Source organism: Oryzias melastigma, linkage group LG5, assembly GCF_002922805.2.
Source record: "Oryzias melastigma strain HK-1 linkage group LG5, ASM292280v2, whole genome shotgun sequence".
NCBI lineage: Eukaryota > Metazoa > Chordata > Actinopteri > Beloniformes > Adrianichthyidae > Oryzias > Oryzias melastigma.
Genome location: NC_050516.1, coordinates 16,517,484 through 16,542,986, shown reverse-complemented (window position 1 = coordinate 16,542,986; position 25,503 = coordinate 16,517,484). Strand labels below are relative to the sequence as shown.

Sequence of the window (25,503 nt, the reverse complement as noted above, 5' to 3'; positions counted from 1 at the left end):
CATTTTAGAATAGTGAGTTATCACCACAACATTAATAAAACTTACTGGGAATCTGGCGCTCACCTTTTTCTTTCACTTTTTTCTGTTTTCTCTGCATGCTTTCATTCTGGAGTTGTCAAATATTGCTGTTATTTCAAATGTCCTGTTGTCTCAGAGATACACTGATGGTGTTCTCTGATTCCAGCGCTGTCACAGACAATATTAGACAACGTAAGCAAACATGGCGAACATCATTTTTGTGAACAGGCAACAAGGACCTCTGTGGATGGAAGAAAGTTACAAGACCCACAAACCTGAAATTCAATTTGGAGAGAACATTTTTTTTCTGTCCTTTCTTTTCTCAGCCGTTTTTCTGTTCACACCAAACCTTCTCAAAAATATTGAGGAAAAAAAATGTTTTTTTGTAGCAAAAATTTGAGATCTCCCCCCACAGTAAGGCAGATTTTTTTGACAGAAAAAAATCTGTGTTTCTGTGTGTGATTTTTTTTTTTTCTTAGACTCTTAGTCAGATAATTATAACATTTTAATGAATGTCCTCACAAACAATGTAAGACATTCCTATCAGGTTAAATCAAAATAAGAATATATTTCAAATGTTTGTTTATTTATTTATTGGTTAAATCACAGCGAACCATGTGAGGTATATGCACTGGGCAGATAATTGCCAACATCTCCCTATGTGGCAAAATTGAAGTTTAACTCTGTGTTTTAACATGTTCTTGTGGAATTTTTCTCATGATGGAGGACATATATTAGGAAAAATAAGATTAAAATTGCATTCAAATTGTTGTGAATCAGGAGTAAACAAAAATACATTTAGAAAAAGCTTGTAGTCATTACATTCAAACTTCAATGGGCAGGACGCAAGCTCCCTTACTACTCCATTTGGATGCATCCACTTGCAGACAAATAGATCCATATATTTCTTCATTTTCCTCGTCTGAGCTGGCATCTGGCTCCAAACTGTAGTCTGAATACACCTTTACAACAATGTCTTTGTCTGGTTGTGCACATGAGCGCACATTCAGGTGTTGTGATGCGTTGTAATATCTAAAAGAAATGAAACAAGGTCAGTCCCAGTTGGGGCCAATCATTAATGAAAAGTTTGTTTTTTATATAGCTTTAGCTTTTTTTATAATCTTAAAACTCTGTGTGCTATAATAACATTGTAAAACATGTTTGCAGTGTATAATTATATTTTCATTTAGCTCTGTGATGGAGAAACAACCTGTCAAACAGAACTGACTCTCAGCCAATTGCATTTGGGATAGAATCCACTGTATTTCCTTATTTTCTTAATCATATTTCTTTCTATTTATTTTAATCCTCTGCTTGTTTTTAGGGCTTAAATCCCTTTGCTTTCCTGTACTCTGGCACTGTTTGACATGTGCTGCTTTACTATGAGGAAAACAGGAGTGCCAGTTTATTTCACGTGGATCCAAAATAGACTGGTCTCATGCCAAAGCTCCTCATTAGTGTATCAAATCTGTATCTGAAAATAGCTTCCCATGCTGTTTACTACAACTTCCATAGTGTTTGTTACCACAAACAACAAGGGAAAGTGGGAATGAACTAAAAAAAAATGAAGAAAACCCATTTGGATGAAACCTTTCTTTCAAGTTATTCACAAAATAAAAACTGCTGAAATGTTCCCCTTTTCATCCACATGTATGAAGCAACATTTCAGCAAATGCTCCATGTGTTTTCAGCAAGATATCTTTCAACTCCAAATACCCAGCATGACTTTGAAAGCCTCAGCGGGTTCATACCTCAAATAAAATAAAGCAACAGATAAATTAAAGATGACAGCATGGTTTAAAAAACAGAACAGTGTGCCAACCAGGAGAAAACACAGCTGTAACTCCCTGAAAAAACCCAATCTTATCTGATCTTGGGAGATGAGTAGGGTCAGGCCTGGTTAGTTAAAGACAAGCAAAGACTACAGGTCCCAAGTCTGGATAAAACACAGAAAGTTGTAAAGTTGACCCTAAAACTCACACTTTATCACGTGTGATTTCCCGTGGTGACCCCTGAAAGGAGCAGCCAAAGGACAATTTCTAAACCTGGTTTATTCCCTTCAGGGTCACAGGGTGGCTGGAGCCTATCTCATCTACTGTTGGATAAAAGGCAGGATACTCCCTGGAAGGGATTTTCAGTCCTTTGCAGGGTCACAATCACTCACATTCACATATAGGGATAGTTTAGATTCACCAAATGACTTACAGGACATTTTTCTGGATCTGGGAGGTAGCCAGTGTGTCCAGAGAAAACCCATGAATACATTTCTCTCCACAGAAAGTATCCAGCAGATGCTCTTTTTGTTTCTACATTACATTTGTATTTTTAATATTCATTTGCCTCCCAAAAGGATGGTTTGTTAGGTGCTCTCGTGTCCCATCAAAGTCACGGAGGACACAGATTTGTCTACCAGAGTTTACCATTGATTTACAAGAAACCAATAATTGGAGAAAAAAAAAACAATAACATGCATCTTGGCTGTTTCAAATACCTACTTTAGTTTAAGGTTTCACATATTAGGACAAAGACATCTGAAATTGATTTTATTCAGGGTCACACAATGCTCAATTTTATCTGTTTCCTCTGCAGTTGTGGGAATGTTTTACTTCAAGGGCCTGAACATGCCAGCACTGCCTCACAGTAAGAGGTCCTGATTCAAATCCAAGCTGGAAGTTTGGAAGTTAGAGTTTGTATGTTTTCTTGTACATGTGTGGATTTTCACTGTCTAAAAATTTGCATCTTAGGCCAACTGGTGACACTAAATTGTCTCCAAGGATTGGATGTGAGTGGGTGCAGTTGTGTATCTGTGTTGCCCTGCATGGACTGGTGATCCATCCAGGGTGTACCAAGTCCTCCCTTAAACACTGACTAGGATAGGCTACAGCAACCCCTCTACCCCTTTAAGCAGGTTTAGAAAATGAATTGATGTTGAAATGGCTGAAAAGTGTTTTAAAAAAAACTCACCTATAAACTGATGAGAAAAAGTGTCAACCTCTCCATAAAAGTAGTATTTGTAATATCACAATGGCAACAGAAAAAACCATGTCAATAAAAAAGGGGCTAATTGTACAGGACGGTCTGCTAAAGATTTTATAACTGCATTTATTTTTTTCTTAAAAAATGAGATTATTACAACTAAGAATTACATTGAAAACGAGGATCACCAAATAAATGTCTATTTTGAAAATAAATGAATTGATTAAAGCACAGCTCAGGGTTTAAACAGATTTTTCCACAGATGAAAACCAAACAGTGATGATTTTTGATCTGTTGAACCCATACAGACCTTACTTTAATAAAGGGCAGCTATATACACAGCAGTAATTTTGTAATTGAAGGCTGTTCTTTCTGTTTCCTCAGATTCTTTTCTGTGCAAGCAAACTTTCCAAAGGTCCTTATTTTTTTATACCTTTGCTAGCTTGAGCGCGTCAGTTTAGCAGTTAAAGCAGCTGCTTTAAAAAGTTAGTGGGTGTATGCAAGACACTTGATCACGGTAAACTTCTTGACACCAAAAAATGAGCTGCTGCCAGACCGCCGAACCGCTTCCAACCAACACTCAAAACGCACCTCTGATCGCATCTGTACATACACTTAACATTGAAACGGAACACTCTTGACGCAGCTGTACACATAGATGGATCTGGTAAAGAGATTCCAGCTGCTTTAAAAATAAAAATGTATTTAGATGGCCCGAATTTTTGGGACCACAGAGCTACTGGACCCTCAAAAAAAATATGCACAAATCTCCTTTTTTTTACTCATATTTATTAAATTTATTTAAATTGATTTATTAAATTCAACAATTGCAGTGTTAAGAATTATAGGATGTCATACAAAGAAAGTCTTACAAAAGTCATCCTTAAATCATGGAGTTATTGAAGTCTTCCTGAAACCGTTCTGGTATTTATGTGTGAGAATTCTCATCTGAGGTTATTTTTTTTATCAACATACTTTAAAGATCTGGTAAGGAGCAGATCAGGTTTTTAATGTTTCTTCAGAAAAACCTCAGAACAAAATTTTTTTCATGTGATTTCATCATGTGTTTCATGACTTTGACTGTCAAATCTGTAGCCTGTCAGTGATTTTCATCAGTATTAGTCGACCAGCACCCCAGCTCTCCATGGAGGAAACCTTGAGAAACACATTTGACAGACAAACATATCAAAATATATTAACTATCTGTATTTTAAACACTGGAAGAAGGCTTGTTTCAGCACCAGATCCCACATTTGTGAGGAGTTTCAATTCTTTAATAGGATTGTCAAATCTTTCATGGTGCAATAGTGAGAAGTTAACTGAAACTTTTTATTCAGTGCTAGGTCGACACACAAAAACAGTCTATCTATTGATCTGTTGGGCAGGTTGAACAAATGCGTGCAGCATTCTAGGAGAGAAACCACATAGCATTCCTTAAATTTAAGCAGTGCCAACAGAAGAAAATGACCTAGCTGGGCAGTGAGTTGTGGAGCTGTGATGGCGCTGCAGGCTACCTTGAACAAAGTCAGGGACATTGTGTCAGCGGGGTCAGAGCAGGATGCACTGGTGAAGGCACACAAAAACACAAACAGAGTGCCATTAGGAAACTTCGGAGAAGTGGCTACACACAGGCTTTTTCTATATATCTCAGGGAACCTCGCTCAGAATAACAATGAGAATTATTAAAAAAAATGTGTTTAGTGACAGAAAACATCAACAAAAGGAGAAAAATGTGTTGCAAAAATCTCCTTTTTAATTTCCCTAACCTGATATACTTTAATTTGTTGGTTTCTTTCAGCGCATGTGCATGCGGACCCATCAACATTAGCATCAGCCCTGGGCATGAATGTGTCACAGCAGCCGATCAACCTGCTTCCTCACATCTCAGCACCAACAAATCCAGCGCTTTTTCCTCTGAACCGCGTTTCCATTAAAGTGTCCGCTGACGGTAACTGTTTGTCACAGGAGAGGAGCCTCAGCACAGGCGGCGTGCAGCATCGGCACCACACAGGAGTATTAATTAGACACACCACAAATAGCATCAGGGGTGCTGAGGCTGATGTAGCAAACCCAATCATGTTTAGCCCACACCGAAACGTTTGACTCTTGCACATATTTTTGGCCCCAAGAGAGCTCCTCTGTCACTGCCTTCCAAGAGTTAAGAGAAAAATAGAAATCAAGCTGACTGGGAAAGGTTCTATCCCTTCAAAACAAGATTTAAACACGTGAGAAGTTATTGGTTCAGTTCAGAAAACTTTGTCCTCAAGAGACACTCTAGTTTATTTGTACATGCAAAAAAGACAGATTTGAAACGCAGCATATTGTTGAAAATTGTAAAAGTGTTAAACTGCAACAAATCTTGGAATAAAAGTTCATGTCTAAACCACATTCAAATAATTCATAAAATTTGAAAAACAACCTTTAAAACTGTAAAATGTAACATTTTCCAAACAGGAAAACTAGAAGCATTTCCATTTGAAAAACTCAAACTATCAAATGGCGAGGAAGGTTTATAATAGCACATTTTATGTACAAAGACAAGTCAAAGCTTTATATAAAAAAATAAAAGAAAAATTAAAAACTAAAATCAAAGAAGTAATCAGTAATATAAGAATTTAAAGAAGTTTAAAAAGAAGTGAATGCTTTTGTTCAGCTGAAATAAGTTTTGGCTCTTTACCAAGAGCCTGTACAGGACCTCAGTCCTTAGTAGTTATATTTGCCTCTGTTTGATGCAGTGTGATTCATGTGTTGCTTTTCTTTTCCCATTCCTCTCTGAGGGACCGGGAGAGATTCCAGATTTCAAGTGGTTTGTCTGTGCTCCGGTCCTTGGCTGTGGACCTCGCCTCTGGCTCATTTCGGGCCCCACTTGTCCCCCAGTTCCATCTGCATGAAGGATCATCTTTGGTCTTTTTCTTGGCAGTGGACCTCACCCCTGGCTCGTCTCATGCCCCCAGCTGTCCCAGCTCCATCTGATTGAAGCTCATCTGCTACACTATTCAAAGATGTAGTTATAGAGTTAAATTTGTTAATTCTTCTTCACTAGTCCTGGTACATTGCCTGTCCGTCCTGGGAGATGATCTCTCTTTCATGTGGACTTTCCTGAGGCTTCTTCTTTTTATTCCCAGAATCTTTTTTTAATGAGTTTGTTCTTACCAAGATGGAGGGTCTAAGGGCAGGGATCCCTAGTTTAAAGTCTATTAATTTATTTTTGGCTATCAGCTACTGTTTATAGTTTGTAGAATAGACTAGAACATAATAGAAATACTTTGTTCATCCCAACCTGGGAAATTTGTAATTGATTGTATGTTTTTGGACAATTATCAGTGTGAAGCCCATTAAGATAACTGTGTTGGGATTTTGGGCTAATAAAGTAAAGTGAATTGAATTAATGTTGTTCTTTATGGCCTGGGTCAGTGTTTGCATATAAAGGTTAAATATAAGTGGCCCCAGGGTGAAGCTTTGATGAACTCCACATGTAATTTCTCTTGGCTCAAATGTGAAGTTACCAATTGATACAACAATATTTCATGTTTTTTTAGTCCTTTTTAAACCAATTTAGTTTTGGTCCAGTGGGAAACACCCAGTTTTCCAGTCTTAATATAGCTCGGTTAACTATATCAAAAGTTTAATTGCTAAAGAAGTAAATTATTTCACTGAGAGATCTTGATGCCTTTGGTGAGAATTGTTGACTGCCAGGGATGTTAGAACATTTTATTCTACATGCAATAACAGTTTGAAAAAGGAGAGGAAATCAGAAAAAAGATTACAGTGATTCATTTTAGTAATTACAGGAGTTTAGAGCTTGTTTTAACAGTACTTTGCTCCTTACATTTTTGGCACAGCAAAGAGTAAAAACAAGGCTGCTTCCCTACAAAATAGATGAATGACAGGAATCTTGAAACCACTCACTGAAAATGAAAAATGTGTGATCCTGGAAAAACAAATCAGCCGTCTCTGCCGATAAAGGATGCATAAAACCTGTTTACATTACAGATTCTGTATACAATTTGTACATCACTGTCTACCACTCCTAGAAGTGATGCTGGTTTTTAAGATGATCAAAAAAAAACACATGCAGAGCTGGGTAAACATCCAACAAAAATAAAAAATCTGCCAATTGACTGAAATATCTGAGTAAATGGGAGGACTCTCTTTAATTATACAGCAAATTTCCATGACGACGAAGAAGTACAGGACCAGAATCATATCAACAGGTTGAGAAAATGTTCTCTGTTGAATTGACTTCAGATCAGTTAAAAATAAAAAAGAAATGGGGGAAAATAAAGAAGTCACAAGCAATCCAACACGCTGCGACTCATCTGCTCGGCTGTAGCGTTTAGGTCAGGAGCAGATTCACGCTGCACAGGTTGCGATAGCAGGTTTGGACACGTGTTAGCTCATGGCAGAGAGCAGCAGCGCTGTTGTTCTATTTTTGTCAGCACAGTGTTTGCAAAATAAACAGTATGCTCCATGACTGCTTAATTACACAAAATAATTTTGTACTAACGCGCTGTGATGGGATCGGAGCCATGACTGACTTGGCCTGATTTTTTTTTTTTTCTTTCTTCACACGTGTATGTGTGGGTGTGTCTTTGTCATAGTGTCTCCAGATTAAGCAACAAGAGCACTAATCCAGTCAGTTAGTTCATCTGCAGATGCTAATCCTTTAACGCCACAACCACAACTGTGAAATGTATTGCTGCAAATGCGCTTATATATATTTATTTATTTTAGTTTGCCATCAGGCTTGCAGCGAGAAAAGTCCTAAATTCATCATAGTTTTTTTTTTTTTTTTACTTGTTCACATCAGGAGAAAAATAAATGCAGCAGGGCGGTTCACTGTGATCTTTACCCACAAATGTAAAGAATTTCTAAATTAAAAAATAAAATTGAATCTGTCAACCCTGTAGAGCACCACCTGCCCTCTGCCTTCTTCATCCCTCAAGTTTTATCATTGTGTACAATCGTCTTCCTCCTCTACAGCCTTGAGGGTCGACAGTTATTTTACCTGTAGGGGAGATTTAGATAAAGAAAAATAAATTACTCAAACTATACCTAAAATGACCCCTGCTTTTACAATTACTTTTCAATTCTTCAAACTCAAAAACAAGCAAGGACTTTTAGAGTGCAGGGTTTTTTTTTATTTCAACTCTGCCATCTGAGACAGAGAGGCTGGATATGCCCTGCCATGATAAATCTATCTACCTAGACTTCATATACTAATCCCTATTCAAGATTGGAAGCTCAGTGCAAGGCTAAAAATGCCTTTGACTCAAGCATATCTAGCTGGGGTTATCTCAAAGGTACAAGGCATTTGCAGGATCCAAAGCACTATATTACCAAACACCTTTAAAAGGAGTTGCCTTGCAGGTTAGTTGACAGGTGCATGCTTGAATGATACTCACTCTCAGTACCAATGTCACTTTGACTTTACGTGGGAGTTCCAATCATCCAGCCAAACCCAGTGACGGCAGTGCTCCAAATGACTTGACTGTAACGGGTTTTCTGGCTCTTTATAGAACCCTAAAAAAAACACCAGAACTGCATTTAGCTGTTTTTCAGATTTTGCTGTTTATGATTTTATTGATGCTTTTTAAAATTTGTAATAAAGGATTTCTAGTTGATGCACTTGAACATTTTGTCCTCCTTTCTTTGTCTTCCTTGTCAGAGTTGGCATGTGGATCCAATTTTTCTTGCACGAGTAATGTTAGTTTGGGGGTGTGAGGTACCAGCGCATACTCACTCCCGACTCGTCATAAATGAATGAATGGTTCGAACTCCATCCGGGTTACTTTTTGACATTTTGTTTGTCCCCAACTTGTCGTTTTTTGATGTGCTGGCTGTTCCCATCAAATCAGTAGTCTCCAACCTCTGGGCCGGTACTGGTCCAAGGGCCGCTTGGTACCAGGTCACAAACAGGGAAAAATGCATACGCTAATCAGGGGTCTCCAACCCTCGTGGCGTGGACTGGACCGGTACTCTGCGTTGGTATTGTGTCACGAGGGTTGGGGACCGGTTATTTAATGAGAAAAGCCAACATGTCAAAAAACAACAGATTGGTGACACCCAAAATGTCAAAAAGTGACATCCATATAAGACACGTTGGGAGTGAGACTCTGTAGGAGGGACTGTAAGCTAATGGGAGAGTATGTAAACGGAGAGCTTTCAGCAATGGGGAGGGGTAGAAGGGGTGTGGTTGTTCTCCACCAATGGTCCCTGATCTACTGCTGCTCTGCAGAAACTACAGTGTGTCCAGAAAATGACAAGCTTTATTTTTTATTTATTTATTTATTTTGTTAAAAACAAAATATTTTTAATTAAAAGACCACTGGAAACGCTTTTACAACAGATCAAAAAATAATAAGAGATGGACTTTAAAAACTAATAAAGACATTTTCTCATACAGTTGCACAATCATACCACAGCTGAAAGTTAGATTTACTTGCAAAATGTACACAATTGTTTGATGTGTTTGAAAAAAAAGTGACACAACAAGTAATGGACAAATCACAAAATGCTTGTATTTACATGGCTGGACATAACTAGCATTAAAGGTGATTCCAATCAAATGCACCAAAAGCCTGTCTCAAAAATATTCAACAGTTTCAGGATGTGTTGCTCTTTGGTTAAATGTCCCCTCTAATGACACCAGCAGTGGAGGTACCTCTGTGGAACCACCGCTCACTTCTTTTTAGAAAATCAACTTTGATTCCACATGTTTTGTGCATTGGAACTGACAAACCTGAACACATTTTTATGGCCTTCAAAGTGAGTGAGATGAAATCCTCCATGACTTCTGAAACCCAGTTGTGGTGGACTTTAAGGCCCTTGGGATTGTTGTCCTCCTTGAGGATTTAGTGATTTCAAATTCAAGCTTTCCTGAACTTTTCCTACACTTTCTTTGATGTTTCTTGCCCTCCAGGTACTGCAAGTTTTCAGCGGATGATTTCTTGTAAATACGGTCCTCTTTCCAGAAAACACACACTTACATAAATTTTTACACACAGTAAACCTGAAAAGGTACATTTTATATTAGATCCCTCCACAAGATAAAATAGTACCATTGCTGAGTTCTTTTTTTTTCTATCGTGGTTTGAAAAAATATTGAAGTCCACTTTTCTTTTGATTGCTTTCAAAAAGAGCTGGAATGCACACACTGAGCCTTTCAGCATTTAGTATGTACTTTACTGTGCAAACTGAAAGCTCAGTGCCTGCAAGACCTCATATCTTCCTGCAGTTTTTAGCGAGACATGCAAAGGTTTGGGTTTCCAACCTCTTAAAGAATCCAGCAGCACTCGTTGATGGATTTCTCCTGTCATCCCCACATACAAACTGTTTGTTTAGGTCTAAATCTGGAAGAATCCCATCACCTCTTGCATCATTAAACTGTATTGCCCATTTTTTTTATTATAAACATTTTTCATCAATAAAACTTTAGCATATAATTAACATAGTTTAACGTAGTTTAGCCACTTATGTGATTTTTTAATACATAGAAATGGTTAAATATTTATTATTTTCCCACCAACTGGAGTTAGAGATCATCTCAATAACAGAAACATGGAGACACAAAAACTCATGTTACAAATCTCATAACTGATGCACAGCTGTGCTTCAGCAATCACATTAAGGCTCCAAAAAAAATCATTGTTTTTCTTTCTTTCTGTTTTTTTTCTTGACAAACATTAAAAACTTGAAACTTTATGGAAAAAAGAATTCACACCTTCATCTGTGACAGGCTGGGCTGTAACCGTTTTCTGCTGAAAAGCTGCATTTCACTCAGAACGCTGCTGCCAGAGTTTCAGCAAGAACCAGGAGGACTGATCAAATCTCTCCTGTTCCTAAATCCTTACACAGAATACTGCGGAATCAATTTTAAGGTGCTACTAGTTTTTAAATCACTCAGTGGTATGGAGTCTAAACATCTATCTTCCTTGTGGTATATAACCTTAGCACTGCTTTGTGATCCATAGGGAGCAGTGAACTGGTAGAACTTCAGACTATAAGTAGATATGATCAACCTACTTTAAGTACATATATATATATGCACTTGGCTTTGTTTGATTGTTTTCTAATCTATAGCATCTGTAATTGCATTTTTTCCTATTTTAAACCTCCTACTGTATTCCACCTCATTCTCCTCAAGTATCTGTTTTCCTGTGTCTCTGTAAACCCTTTACCTGCCTCTTTTCTGTGTTTTTGTTTCATTTTGTGTCACAAACAGTTAAGAAGAAGATTTTTTTGTTCTCTATGTCTCATTTCTTCAGTTTTGGTGTCAGGAATTCCTGATGGTCACAATCTGTCTTCTATCTGCAGCCTTTTCAGTGCAAACCTTTAAACAGGGAGACATCTCTGACATATAAAATCTATATGATTTGCAATAATAGGATATTGAATGTTAAATGTCTTCCAGCAATAAAAGCTTGTTAGGAGTTAGACTGTAGAAGGTGGCATAACCAGCTTTGATCAGGTGTAGGACTTTTGGCAAACAGGCTCCAGTGTTGAGATGCTGATGGTGACCATGGAGTGGACGCTGCTACGTATACACCGGGCTTGTAATACGTGTTCAAGAACCCGCTGAGGGCAATTCTAGCATATGGTGTTCACACTGGACGGTTGGAAGTTAGAATAGGCTTGGTGTCAAATGGTGAAGTGGTTCAAACCCACTAAATCTTCTTCCAGGCTTTTTCTTTCACAGTTCTAATGTGATATATGACATTCTTGGTGTCATAGAATTCCAACTGCAAATTTTTCCTTCATGATTGATTTCCAAACCTTTGGCAGTGAATTAAAAAGGATGTCTTCTATACATCATTACCAAATTTGAGTCTCTGATTGGTCAAAGTTCAACTGGTTTAACTTGACTGTCATGTGTTTCGTATAGAGCCCAAAACTAGACTGTACGTTGTGAAGCTTGAACACAAAAAATTTTGCATGTGAAAGCCCAAAACCTGAAAATATTTACATAGACTTTTTATCTTAAGTGGTTGCTTGAACACGCGTTACTGATGATTACTGGTGATTGTAGCATGATGCGTCCTAAGAGCTGAAAAAGGCAGAGAGTGGGGTGGAGGAAGACTTGCATACCAGCCTGGAATATGAAGACTTTAGCTTTGGTGAAGTTTAAAATAAGAGAAACAAATACGGATCGGCTAAAAAAACTAATGTTTTAGGTAGATTAGTAATGAGTGAAAGCAGGAGAGGGACAGTGATGGCAGTGATGGGGCTAAAGCCTTACTTTAAATGCATGTTTGCAGTAGATGACTAGGTGACTCGTCTCCAAACAGTAAATACTGGAGCTTTTATCTTAAATAACCATGGGAACAATTTGTCGAGATAAAGACAGGATTATAGTTAACCTTTTGAACCTATTCCATTTTTGTCAACAATAGAGGTGTTACCACAACAAAACATTATCACTACTGAAAAAGCAGAGGATTGTCATAGGATTTATTTTCTTTTCTTTGTTTTTCTTATTTTTTTTCTTATTTTAGAAACAAAATATGAGTAAAACCATACTGTTGATTGTGATGATTTTTTAAGGGAATTGTGTTCAATCTGCAAAATGACGCTTTGTGAAATAACTGAAAGACTGTGGTTTTGTCCTAAATAAATGTAAAATACCATTAAAAAAGATGAAACCGAAACATGTCTTATGACACTTCCTCCTTATGCTGCATACATGAAAAAAATGAACTACATCCACTGTAGCATAGCATACATACTTTTCAAGTTATCCATAGTTCTCCACTACACATTAAAAAACATTCTTCATGGACTCTTTGAATATCAGAATAAAACTGTAAAGCAGCACCAATGACACTCTTACACATTTCACCGGTTGACAATGAGACCTTTATGCACCACACCTTCTCCAATGCTTGCCTAGCTTCTCAAAGTGCAGAATTTAAAAAAATATATAAAAGGTCTTTTCAGAGAAAAGTGAGGACACACGCTACACACTTAAAATTAAACTTAAAAGGATTTTAAATTAAAAGCTCGGAGAGCAAACCAATGAAAGGAAAAACCGTTTAGAAGCTATCATCTGCATACCATTCTCAAGGATTAGCATTAAGTACATTTCTAGTTATGCCACAGTGTCATTTCTAGCTTTGCATGATGAGTATTCTTTTTAACCTAACTGACCTTGGTAAGTGACTTTCTGTCCAAAGGTGCCAATAAACAGATTTTCATTTTAGCTTGATTTTTGTGTTGGAGTTAGCCGTTCCTCTTCTTTTTGATGTTTTACACTTCTCTTTTCTTGTTGCAATTCTAGCATTGCCTCATATTTAAAACATGAGTAAAAAGTCATTGCTAAGACTGAAAAATATCTAAAACTTTCATCTTGATCTACTCAAATTGTTTAAAACTGGTCTGCCTTCATAAATAGATGCTATCGTAAGTCTACTGGTTGGTCCAAAGAGTGTGAGGGAGTCTGGCAGCAGGTCATACTGAACAGGTGAGCAAAAGCTTATGGGTTTGAGGAAGAAGAACCCAGGTTGGTCATGTGACCAATAGAAAAAAAAGCTTTGTTTAAATGTTCTATAAAGAAACATTTGATCATATTTCAGAAACTAACATGTAACCCAGCTCCAGGTTCAAGAGAAACCTTGCTCAATGGTACAACTGTGCCCCCCGCTGATGTAAACTGGTACCTGCATTTCCTTTTTGCAGATATTGCAGGAAATGACTTTGGCATCTTTGGGGTTTATATGACAGATAAAAAAAACTGCATGCATTGGTAAATAATTGTGACCAACACTTCATAAAAAATAATATTTACATTAATTAAATGACAACAAAATGACTTTTTGATGAAGTTTCACAGATTCAGTTTCTTTATATTCAAATTACTTGGGTTTTAAAAAAAACACGATCAATAAAAACATTTTATGTTCTTTAAAAAAAAAAGTTTTACACAGAATGGCGTTGAGGAATCCTGAGAACACATTATAAGACCCCCCGCCCCCCTTTCCTTCACCTCCAGCCCTTCATTTTCTCTCAACACATCTGTCATCTGTCCACTGAAATTAGCAGGAATCTGGAGAATGTAAAGGATCATTTTGATGACATTCTTCACCTACGGAGCATAATTATGATGGAAAAGGCAGGTGCCGTGCAAGTACATTGCATGAGGGGAGATATTCTTGTGCTCTTACAGACTGAGGATTAGCTGTTTGCTGTTATGCAACCCCTTTTTGTAATAAACTACAGTCTGTCGTGTTCCCGGGGATGCTGAGAACGGAGAAGGTGATCATCATGAAAGATGGCAAGCTGTTTTCTCTCCTTCGTTCGCTCATTTTAGGCACTTGTACATTCAAATCTGCCACTTGACAAATCACTTCTGTTGCATAAACAAGAGAAGAGTTAAGAGGTTCTTCAGAGAAAGTTCTGAACAAGGTTTTTCACTTCTGTGCTCCTTAGACTCCGGCATGCACTTTAATCTGTGTTCAGGTAAGCCCTTCCCACGTGATGGGGAAGCTTCTTGTAGCTAGCTGGGAGACACGTTTTCATAAACAGTAACATGCTTAGATCATTTAATTTCTACTGGTATGAGATAAAAATATAAAAATATAAAAAACCAATAAACTTCAAGTAAAAAGTGGAACTTTTAAAAAGTTTAAAAATTCTAAATAAATGAAATAGTAAACTAACCCTACAATGCTTCCAATATCATAACTTGTCCTTATCGTATGTATCTATCCATCTTAGTCAATCCTTTAATGCATACTTTAAAAAAAAACTGTTATTTTTTTTAATTGGTTGTATTCTTCATGAACCGCATTTCCTTTTTCTTTTTTTACTTGAGCTTGATGTTATAAATATGGAAAATATATGAAAAAGTGTGTCATATTTATGTTTTCTTAGCCAATACATTCACTTATTTCTCTTTTACTTTGAAAGTATTTCTTCCAAAGACCACTGATTGCATCACTTCCTGTCTGTGTCCCACCATACTCTTTCTCATCAAAACTTCCAACTTACATATACAATTTCACATTTTTTTTAGATGTATTCCCATCAAATGTAGGCCTACCACAGAAATATAAGACCCAGTTGAGACTTTTGGACATTTTTTGACAGAATTATTTATATTATTTGCATATTATTTATGATTGATAGTGAACTGCAACTTAAAAGTGGGATCTATTGGAGGAAACTTGATTGCATTTCACTGTTTAAAGTCGTGGTATCTGGTATTCTTTATTTTATTTTTTTAATCTTACTTGCTCAAAAGCTCATCCATACTTGGTAAAACTAAGTGACAAAATATTTTTCTACTTAAAAAACTTAAATTACTCATGTATTATTTTTTTAATTTTTACATTTTTTTTACATTGTTTTCTATTATTCCTGGAAATAAACATCCCACGGTCCATCAAAGGTATCACGAAACATTCGCACTAAAAGCCTCAGCTCAGATTCAAACAGGTTCTACAAACCATCTTCTTCTGAGGTGACAGTTTGAGACCCAGAACGAGGAAAGTTCCGGCATCGCAGAGGCAAACAGTGTTTTATGCTTTTACAGGATATTTTTCCACCAAATAACAGCCATAAATGTGCTTTTTCTGCTATGGTGCAAGGCTGAGAAGCAATAAAGAGCGGCGAGGTAATGGTCACTCAGTTAACAGCATTTTAGTCAATATTACATACTACAGGCTAAAATTGCACTCTGGAGATACATGTCCAACAAGTTGGGAGGTGGTCTTGACTCTTTCTTGCTCTTTTTTGACATTATTTGCCCCCTTTTTTTCCCAGCTTCTGTTTCTTCTCCGGTTCTCGATTCATTACAACGTTTATGATTTTTTTCCTTATCTAAAAGTCATGTCAGCCTTTCCCTGTAAACACGGAGAAAAAAAAAAAAAAGAATATTTTCTGTGAGTGCGGTGCTGGTTTTATAAGCAAAGCAAAAAATAAAAAATAAAAAAATAACAGCAAAATATCAATTTTTTCTGCTCTGGGGGTCTTTATTGAGTTTTGGTTTATGTGTTTGAATCAGTAATTGGCATCCAGTCATGCTGGCGTTCCAGTGTGGGAGGGGTTTCTTTGTGCAAATGCATCTGATTGCTTTTGACACCTGTGTCAGCCGTCACAAAGTCTCTGTTTGTCTGACAGATTGACGGTTTATCAGCTTCTTCCTATGTCTGATATAATCTCTGGAGCCAGCAGAAATCTGCAGCAGGTGCAGGGTTAGAGCTTACAAGGACATACATGCAGGACATCTGTAAGGTTAAGACAGAATAATGAAAAAAAAAAAAAAAAGACAAAGCTGTTGGTTCATCGCAGGAAAAATCCAGGATGTTTGGGGAGGAGACGGTGATGGCTTGTGTTTATTTTTGTGTGTGTGCTTTCACTGATGGAATGAGCGCTCGAGTAGGTGTGCGACAAGGCCAGGGGCATTAATATTCTCGCCGCGTAAGCCGCTTCGCCAGTGGCACTATTATCTTTGTAGAAAAACAAAATGACCAGCACAATCCGTTTCCAAAATGGCCTCGGCACGGTGCAGAGGATAATCATATAATTTGCAGATTTAATTGGAAATATAAATCCCAATGCGAAAACCATTACAGGCAGCTTTGATATACACCTTACCGATTGATGCATGATGACACCTCGCAAATGTGGAGGGTCACCCGTGTCACTTTTAAATATCACAGCACCCTGGGAAACCTGATTGGAGCGCCAACAACACATTTAAATAGCTGTCTTTGCATATTGCTCAGCGAAATTACCTTCTCAGCTGTCTCTGTCTACTGCAGATTAGATTGGCTATATTTTTCTTTATGGTAATTTTCTCCATTCGATGGAGCATGGCACAGCCTGTGTTGTCGCCTGCTTTTTTTTTTCCTTCTCTCTATTCTATTTTTTTGCTTTACATTTTACTAATACAGTGGGTGTGCTGTATTTCGACACTCCAGTCTTGTTTTATATGCGCTATGTGATAGGGCTATTACAGCATCATGATATTTCATCTGGCAGCGAGAGGCTCGGTGCCATGTCCACCTGAAAAGGCTGCCGGCTCCGAGGGGCTCTGCCATACAGTACTGCGGCTGAGTGTAATGCTTTATCAATAAACCGCTGGACCGTTTGCTATTTTCATAATGGAGTCGTGAAAGCCCGCTCTGGTTCCTAATTACTGAGGTAAACGGGGCTTGGCAGCAATTCAGAAGAAAAAGTGGAGGAGAAAAGAAGGAGGGAGGACGAAGGACACAGAAAAGAAAGACTGTGAAAGAACCCTGTCAGATGACCCCTCCGACTCAAAGCTAATTATATCCGCTGAAGCAGGAGGAAGGTCTAGTTATGCCCAGTGGACCGACCTCGGAGTTTCACCGAGATTCCTATCAATGTCTAGTGTCTGCAGGTCTGATAAGTTCAGCCTCACATTTGACCTCTAAACTTACTGTCAGAGTTTGTTGGGACGGAACCCAAATGCAGCAAATGTGGAGGTACTGAGGGGGGAAACAGGCTCCTTAATCATGATTAAACCAAATAAAGAAAACATTACACACTATAGTCTAGGAAAAAAAATACTGTTATAGGTTGAATGCGTGCCTATATCAGTGGCAGCAACAGGAATATGTCTGACAACACATTAAATGCATGAAAATTGTGTTCTTGGTGTTTTTAATATGTTCTTGTGGCATTTAAAGAAAAAAATTAACCTTAAATCACATTTCTAAGTATTTTTTCATTCAATTAATTGAGAATGAAGAGCAGAAAAAAATGAAATAAAAATAAAGTTATGTAGAAAATACCCTGGGTGGGCCAGCTTTCAGCAACAAGGATAGAAAGTGGGATGGGGTAGCTCCGCCCACACGGTCCCGCCCACAACTCAGAGGCAATATTCTAATGAACTATGGCCACTTTAGCAGGAACTATTTCCTAAAACACAGTTTTTTTGGTTTTGGCTAAAAACACCATCATCATAATTAAAAGACCAACGGGTACGCTTTGAAAACAGAGTCTACATGACGATCGGAGTGGATCTGTATTATCATAAGTTTTATAGCAGTACTTATTCCAGTCAGGATAAAGCCAACTGATTTACTTATTTTTATATTTTATCTTTTTACAAAAATATTACAAAAAACAAGTGCCAAGATTTTTAATGGAGAAATTAAGCGTATCCAATAACTCAACTTTAATTAAAAAATAAATTTAAAAAAATTTAAAAAAACATTGAAATACCTTGAGCATGACATAAAAATCAAGGTTGCAACAAAAAGATGATGAGGCAGAGGACCTGACTATGACCAACTGAAAACAAAATCCTTTCTAGACTGAGGAGAGTTACCACAAATTAACAGTTTTGGATGATTAACATGAACCTGGAGAGACTGACGGGACAAAAAAAACAAACCATAACCAAAAAACTAAAATAAACCGCAAAATCTTCACACCTAAGTCTTCAAAAGTTATGAGCTTGATGACATAAATTTAAAAATATTTTCATGTTGGTTTAATGGAAACCTATGAACACTATTTTAATCGACAAAGAAGTCTGCTCCTGTTTTTTGTTAAAGTTTGGGTATTTTTTAAATTTAACCGCCAATTTTTACCCTAAAACAAGCTGAAAATGCCATTTTTAAAACATTCCACATTGTGTATTTCAGTAAAGCTAAAGGGCTTTTAGTGTATAACTGTACCAGCTGACAGTCCTGCATACATGCCACAAAAATACTTGTTTTTTTTCTTTTATTTTTACCAGAAGCTGCCGTAAATGTGAGCTTCAGATAAAATGATGTGGACACATGTGTCCATATGGTATTGAGCCTGACAGCAGTGTGGGACAGGTCTTAACCAAAGGCCAGTGGCCAGCTCTAATGAGTATTGACAACAACCTGAGCCTCAAACTAATTCACTCTTGGAAAGAAAGAATCGCTGCCTTGAGCCAACGACAAATGAAGAGGAGGAACAAAGCTTTATACAACATTCAACCTTCTTATCTGCAGATCAGATTGAATTGAATCTACAGTTTGAGTAAATCCCCACCTCACATCAAACATGCTCCCTGTAGGATTTTCAGAAATAAATGCAGGGTCCTCCGGGCTCTCCTTTTCTAGACTATTGCTTCTTTTAAAGCCTCCTGCTCTCAAAAATAATGGACTTTGTGTTAAGAGCATATTGATCCCAGATGCACTAATGACAACACTTCACCCTTACCAATGACAAAAACTTCTGTAAACTAAGGAGCCAAGATCTTTATACTAAACAACTACACAATAATATACCAATTACTGACAACATCTCAACAAAATGACTTTAATTGATATGTCAATGAAGGAAAATTTTGGACATTTAGGCCAAATGAGGACATTTCAGCTCTCAGACATTTCATAAAAATAGCTGTTGTTGGATTTGGGATATGCAGCTGAGTGATGAAGTTTTGGAAAGTGTTTGGGCCAATTTGAATTCTCCCCTTCACCCTACCCCTCCATTTGTAGGGTAATTTTTTAGTGTGAGTGGTGTTCAAATTTTTTTTTTTTTTTTTTAAGGCAACCCTCCGAGTGGAGGGATACAGAGCCCTCCATCGCAAAGGTTTTGCATCCCACTGTGCAGCAGAGGAGAAGCACTTTTCTTCATGTGGGTGCGCTCTGAAACACAGAAGTTTACATTTAGATGTAAGTAATGACTATTACTTTTAGCATGACCTTTTTAAGTTATAAAACCTCTGCTATTGTGTATATCCGAGCACTGGAAGCTCTGCGCTAACACTATTGGTGACGCCATCAAGTGGAAGTGACATCTGAATTCAGAGACACTATTTTTCCATAACTCTCCATTTGGAGGGATAAATGTAGGGGTAGGGAGAAGGGAAGAATTTGGATTGGGCCCAAATCTGTCTGTGAGGTAGTTATCCCTAAATGGAATAAAGGAGTCATGAATTTATTTTTTGTTGATATTAAGGTGAATGAATAATGTTTTTGAGTTTAGTATCATTTGTGGTCATATTGAGCAGGTGGATCACATGTTTGTGGGCATACACATTTTTTTGTGTTCATAACTCACCTGTGGATTTTGTACCTGTAAGTTAGAAAGGGTGAGCTGGGTTGCCACGTTTTTTGTCATTTTTGACAATTTTTTTTGTGCTTTTTTTTCTTTCGCTTACAATAAGCCAGAGTCATCCTAAGTTGATTTAATTACCTTTTTTGTCATTAACAAAAGGTTCAAAGCATGACCTAATTCAAGTCCCTTTGTTTAGCATGTCACACAATAACCGGGCCCAACGTCAGTCTCCTAGCGACTTTGTTATAGTCGCTACATCGAATGCTCTGGAAAAATGCATGGATATTTAATAATATTTCAGCCACCAAGACAATAGATATTCCTAAATTAAATGATCATAGACTGCTGAACAAATGAAACACATCTAAAATGTGTCAATGCTAAAATACTAACAGTTGAACCCCATAACACTGTTTTTAAATCCAGTGTTGACCTTATGTCGACTACAGTAACTCTTCGACCGTTGATGAAGTTGCACGAAGTGCTTTCTGTTGCAAAGAAAAGCAGCTTTACACCAATTTGTAGCACTTTACGTTAGTAATGTTTTGCATAGTGGTGAAAAGCCGTCAGAATCAGCTGATTGAACAGTCAAGGTGTTATGTCAAAGAGCATATGTTGTTATTTAGGTTGGTTCATTTTTATTTGTTATTTAGGTGATGCCAGAGACATCTCCAGTGTTAAAGGGTTAAGACGGTTGTATGTAGTGACAAAAACCCCAAATATTTACATTCTTATCCATGTTTTCAAGATGATACATTACATTTTGGTTCATTTTTAAGCTACTTTTCGAAAGGCTAGAATAGCTTTGAAAAAAGAAGCCGAGTACAAATACAAAAGAAACAAGATGGTGATGTACAGCAGAGGTGCTGGAACACTCAGTGACTGGAGCACGTTGGTGACTTCTGTGCACGAACTATGATGCCATCCTCACAGCTGCAAACCAGCCAGAAGCAACATTATGACAAACGTCTGAGGAGTGTTAACCCAAGGCATTTCTTATTTTTACCGAGACTTTGACAAAGGTCATCACCTGCTTTGGGCACTGAGTGAGTACATTTGAGAATAATTTATTTTAATTTAATGTTTTCTTAACCATAGCTAATAGGAAATCAACAAAAGAATCCAAAAGGAGGCTTGAATGCTGCCGACAGTGTAGGCCAATCATAGATACTTGTGGGTCATTTTGAATTTTTTTGGATTTTCTTAACAAACATTTGTGAAGTTTCTTATGTCAAATTGTTTGGAGTTTCATTTGACAAATGTTCTATCATTTAAGAGTCACTGGAAATGGAATCTAAGCAGACAACACCATATGTTTATGATACATCACCATTAGTGCCAACTCAGCATGGCTTAGTCTGACTCTACTCAAGTTCAAGGAGGTTCTACTCGAAGTGGGAATCTTGCTGTTGCCTCTATTTTAAGTTTTCAACCAAGCCAATTTGTGATTCACAAACACCAATGGAGGAAGCAGCAACCTGGACTCTACCTTGTTGCTGACTTGGTGTTTGCCTTTTGGTCTCATACAGTCAGTGGTTTGGAATCATATTTTCACCCCTTTTGTTTCAACGCATTCGTGTATTTGTTCCTTTTGTTCTCAGTCAAGTACCAGTATGCTTATAAAATGATCACAGTGAGTCACCGTGCCCCCATTCTCCAGCATTTGGGTCCTCCATCAGTTATCAATCATGATAAAATAAAGTCAGCCAGTATTTAAAACAAATTAATTAGAAATGTTCTGTTTTACTGATCTGATCTGTTTTACTCATTTTATATTTTTTGAATCTTTATTTAAAACAGATATTCATTTAGAAAGAGAACAGGAAATGGAGGAATTATTCGAGCAAGAGAAAAAGTTGCTAGAAAAACAGGAGAAATAGGTCCAACAAAACACCATAAATATTGCTCTTCTGCAGAAAATTTCCAGACTAATGATTTTGTAACAACCACATTTATTAAAGTATCTCAGGATTCTGCTATGATAGGTCATTTAGCAATGTCTAATGTTACTGTAAAGTCACTTTTTGGCTTCATGACATGGCATCATTTTCACTCAGTTTGTTTTATCTGACAACTACTTGTTCTGAGAATTTATTTTGGTCCTAATGATGTGTATATTACCATGTGGAGAATGTGTGTGAGCATTTTTCCCAACTGGAGAAGTGATGGAAGATGACAGTTTTCTATTTTTAATTGCCATGGTTCATGTTGCCAGGTTGCCTGTAGGGGACAGGAAGGGTGCAGACACAAATATTCTCTAATGAGTATTAATCTAATCAGTGTCTGATATGAGCAAGGCCTCTGTAATGATGTCAGACCCCCACTGCCATCACTACCTAACGCTGGCATTTAGGACGAGGGTATTTGCATTTTCTGAGAACACAAAAAGGTAAAAAAGGAAAAAAAATTAAAAGGACATTCTTGAGGCAAGGGGGATAATGATGCCTTAAATAATAACCTCATATTTTCTTGTGCTTGGAAATACTGATGGCTTGCCAAACATAAAGCTTGATCATATTTAAAAGCAAAAAAAAAAAAAAAATAGTATTTCCTTCAAAGGAAATCTAAATGAGTCATGAAGCAGTGTTCACATAAATTTAGGGGGGGTGGGGGAAATTAACAACATTTGACACTGAAAGAGTATTTATCTATTGTTAGAAACTCTTGCGGGGGTTTCAAAGAAAGAGGAAATACGGTGTCTTTGCACTTTAAAAGTCAAAGAAAATGAAAATTGCTTGTCTGTCTTGTTTACCTCACTAGATTGAAAGGGTTACCTCCAAGGGCAGGGAGACATGAATAATGTCTACCACCTGCACCTGTTTCCTCTGGATGCCGCAGCTTTAATTACCTCAATTAGCATTTGGGAGATTGTTTGTAAGGATCTGTATCTACAGTGATAGAGCATACGCTCAGAGGGGATGCTAACTCATTGGAAAACACAGACAAATTGCCTTTTTACTATAACCTTCTGCAGTGCTTATGTCTCCGAGCACACTCAGAATGAGCCCTGTGCTCTGCTCCTATAGAGATAGTGATAATGTGTCGACACATGATCAAATAAGATGTCACGCCGCTATACCTTAATATGACACAGGGAAGATGATGGCGCTATGAAGAAGTGAGGAGGGAGCTTTGATCTGCAGAACAACAAAATGGCATCATTTGTAGATACAAGATGACACGTTTGTGGGGTGATAGAAGCATCGAGGTGTCCTCTTACCTGTGCCAGTTTATTGGAAGTCTTCAAAGGGAACTTTCCAGGTTCGGGCCTCCTTTTGTCGAACCAAGCAGCCCAGATGTGTACTGTACCATGATTTTGTTCCTGCTTTACCCAGTGATCTGTGACATGTGATTTGTCCCCTTTCATTTCCATAATGGCTTCTTGAGCTCCCTGATGGAAACGTATGGAGACCCATTCGCACTGTATAGGATTTGTCCTGCACTAATGGAGCTGAGATTGGATTCAGGCACTTATGTCTGCAGAGATGATTCCTCCTTTTTAGTGCCGTTCTCTTTTACCTCATACATAATACATAGGTTTAAAGCAGGATTGCTTCGCAGGAGATCTCATTTATTAACATGGAAGTCTCAGAGGGATCAAAAAGCTCAGCATCAAGGTTTGCTTGAGCCCTGCTCTCATCATCACCGGAATGCACATGGGATTTCCATCAACAAGTCAGTGCAGAATAATTATTGGTATTTGATCACTGTGTTTATTTAAAATGACATGAATAATTATCAAGAGCCTAGGGGAAGCAGCATGTTTTCAGGTACATAGACACATTTTATTTGTATTTTCCTCCTTGAAACCATCTTTTTTGACCTATAAACATTTACTAGGGTTGTTCAGTCCTGAAGTATATAATCATAGACTAACATAAATAGAACAGTAGGTTAATTGATTTTAGTGATATATTTATACAATATTTTCTGTGTATCTACCTGACACTAGCGTGATTGTTGATGGGTAATTGTATAGTTTGTAAGGAATTTCTCTAAAAAAGTTACAGAATGATTTTTACATGGTTTTGGTTGCAGATAAATACACACAATCATGATAATGTTTGTTTTGAGATAACATTTAACTGGACATAAAATAATTCCATTTTCAAATTCTTATCATTTATTCAAGCAAGGTCCATTAAAACTGATGGATTTGAGTTTTGAGCCTTGCTCAAGGGCACCACAGCAGTAAAACAGGGGTAGAGCAAACCCTGCAGGAAAAATATTCCTGACTTGGAAAGATCAGCATTTAACAAACTCTGCCAGCTAAAACTGAAATCAAGCAAAATATAACAGTAAAAGGCAAGTCAATGGAGAACATTATTGTAGCCATCCATCGTCAGAACCCACTGAATCCCATTTGGGTTCACGGGGCTGCTGGAGCCATTGCAGCTACTGTTGGGCAAACGCTGGGTAAATGGTGTGTACATAGTGTTTTACTACCTTCATGGAAGGCCCAAGGTGTTTTACAGTCACAGTCCCATTCACTCATTCACACACACAAACACTGATGGTGGTTCCAGTACCTAATGTTACATACAAACCAGGCACGTGATATGTTCAACTGGTTATTGAATGCGCTTATAGCGAAATGTTGAAGCGGTGTTATGTAATTCCAGCTTGGCATAAACTGCAATTATTAATTTATCCTACAACATACATTTTTAACGGTTGGCACTTATGTGAATTAAAAAGGACTCCACCCATATGCCCCTATCAAATCCAAGTCCCTGACTGGTTAAACTTCAACTGGTTTAACTTTAAAAGTGTGTTCAGTGGCCGCACGTTTTATATGCAGAACCCAAAGACGAACTTAAAAACTTCCATAGTGAATGCGAGAAGCCTGAAACGCACATTTATGCCCGTTTACATCGACTTTTCATTGGAAGTAGTCACTACTAACGTTGTTAAGGCCAGTATGAATGCAGCATAACACTGGCGGAGATGCAAAATGACCACCAGGAGCAATGTGGAGTACAGTGTCTTGCCCAAAGACACTTCGACACATGGTTGGCAGGGTGGGAACCAAATCTGTGACCTTATTTCCACTGAGCTGTCCAGTACAGTATGGTCCGGTATGATCCGGTATTTTGAGCACTTCCATTGTTAAATGAGCCCATTACACAGTTCTGACGTGTACCTCTTGAGAGGTCCCATCTGTTGTAAGTCCATAGAAAACGAGAACAGGGCGATTGGGGCAGAGTCACTGTTACCCCTCGCTTATTGGCAGAAAGTAATGACTACATAAGAAGGCATCGATATAGTGCTAAGCTAGTGATTCAGTTTTCCTCTTTATAGCTGTATTCTTCTTAGACACCTTCTTCTTTCAAACAACATGAAATTCCTGTTATAAATGATGCACAAAATGTAAAGCAAGAAAAAGACGAGCTGCTGGATGACCTCCATTGTTGTTGCTTTTCTAGTCGTCACACTAAAGCGACCCAATGACATGCTAGCAGTCCACACCACACATGCACGGTGAAAACAAACCACTGGGTG

The 25,503-nt window shown here is 37.7% G+C and overlaps 1 long non-coding RNA gene across 1 annotated transcript; it reads right to left on the bottom strand.

Moving 5' to 3' along the window:
* Window positions 1-7,541: 7,541 nt before the first annotated feature.
* On the bottom strand, window positions 7,542-10,313 carry LOC118598766. Its single transcript, XR_004947881.1, has 2 exons — window positions 8,400-10,313; window positions 7,542-8,002 (listed from the first exon to the last, which is right to left on the bottom strand). It is a non-coding gene; the product is annotated as an uncharacterized LOC118598766 (long non-coding RNA).
* Window positions 10,314-25,503: the final 15,190 nt, after the last annotated feature.